The sequence below is a fragment of the Perkinsus marinus genome (genome assembly GCF_000006405.1).
Source record: "Perkinsus marinus ATCC 50983 genomic scaffold scf_1104296950424, whole genome shotgun sequence".
Classification (NCBI taxonomy): domain Eukaryota; phylum Perkinsozoa; order Perkinsida; family Perkinsidae; genus Perkinsus; species Perkinsus marinus.
The window spans coordinates 69-1,319 of NW_003209602.1; the positions used below are offsets into that span (position 1 = coordinate 69).

At 47.3% G+C, this 1,251-nt stretch overlaps 1 non-coding gene across 1 annotated transcript; it reads right to left on the reverse strand.

Annotated features, from left to right (window-relative positions):
• Nucleotides 1–697: 697 nt before the first annotated feature.
• Pmar_PMAR007964 lies at nucleotides 698–771 on the reverse strand. Its single transcript has one exon. It is a non-coding gene; the product is annotated as a tRNA-Val (tRNA).
• Nucleotides 772–1,251: the final 480 nt, after the last annotated feature.

The window sequence follows — 1,251 nt, forward strand, 5'->3', positions numbered from 1 at the left end:
ACTTTCGAGCCTTTGTGTGTCTTGGTTCACTCGTGATTCCGAGACTGCTAATCGTCACTACGAATCACCAAAGTATCATGACCTCTCACATATCACTCTGCTGTCACCCTCAATCGCAAGTTCCCCCACTGTAACGAGAAGAATGGCACATGAGAAGCATTTACAAGCACTCTTTGAATGGAATATGGCGGAACGCGGCCAGTTATAGGTTAGATAGTGGTGACACAAACTATTTAGCAGGAAAAGTGGTAAGAATAAATTTATTACGAATCTCCAGTCTACGTGTCCCCAATCACCCCAAAATGAGCTTCACTGGATGAAATTCTGGGGTTGATTGTTGGCGGCTATCGTATTGCGTGCGTCTAGCGGCTTCGAGACCAAGTCACTTGATCATGGAGTAACCGTTCCACGACACATACCAACCCCCGCGAACGTCGCGTGAAATTGGGTGATGAGGCGATGATGCACCGTTTTATTCCTAGATTTGGTGCGCTGTAGTACCAGTTCACTACGTAAGATAGCATGGTTGAGGTGCGCGCGTTAGGAGTGCCATGCGCGGAGTGATACAATATGGGAAGGGCATTGCAGTGAGGTGGTCGATTAGGAATTTCCGCAGCTGTAAGTCATCTTTCGATGACGTCGTTGTACTTCATGTATTGATACAAAGCGACACGCTTTCTGTAAAAGGACTATATCATACTGGAACCGAGAATCGAACTCGGGACCTACTGCGTGTTAGGCAGTCGTCATAACCAACTAGACCATTCCAGCGAGACGATGCTGCAGCAAACATTTGTGTCTCAACGGCTCCGTTCCATTGTATGTAAATTGATTTAATCAATTTGATTATAACAGTGGGAAGTGACAATCAGACAGATGGCCCCCTCCCCCTGGACAAAGTTCACTTCCAAGGATTTGGCACTTCCCCACCGTCACTGGCGAATACGAAGCTTCCCGGGTCAGAACATTGTCCAAGGGATACGGAGGGACCTAGAATAAATCTGGATCATCCGATAGTCGATCCCGGGTTACGACGATGCCAACGTCGTATTCTCCAACTTGATCAATGGAGTCTGAAGTCAATTGATAGAAAATCGCTCATGTTAGCTGTATAATGGACACACTTAGACGCACTGTGTCGTAAAGCGAGGGTCGAACCTGGATCACGCGAGTGCTATCCCGAAACCTAACCAACTGGACTGCATCACGACAATACACAGTGTTTTATGGCGTGCTACAGGCGCAACTTCG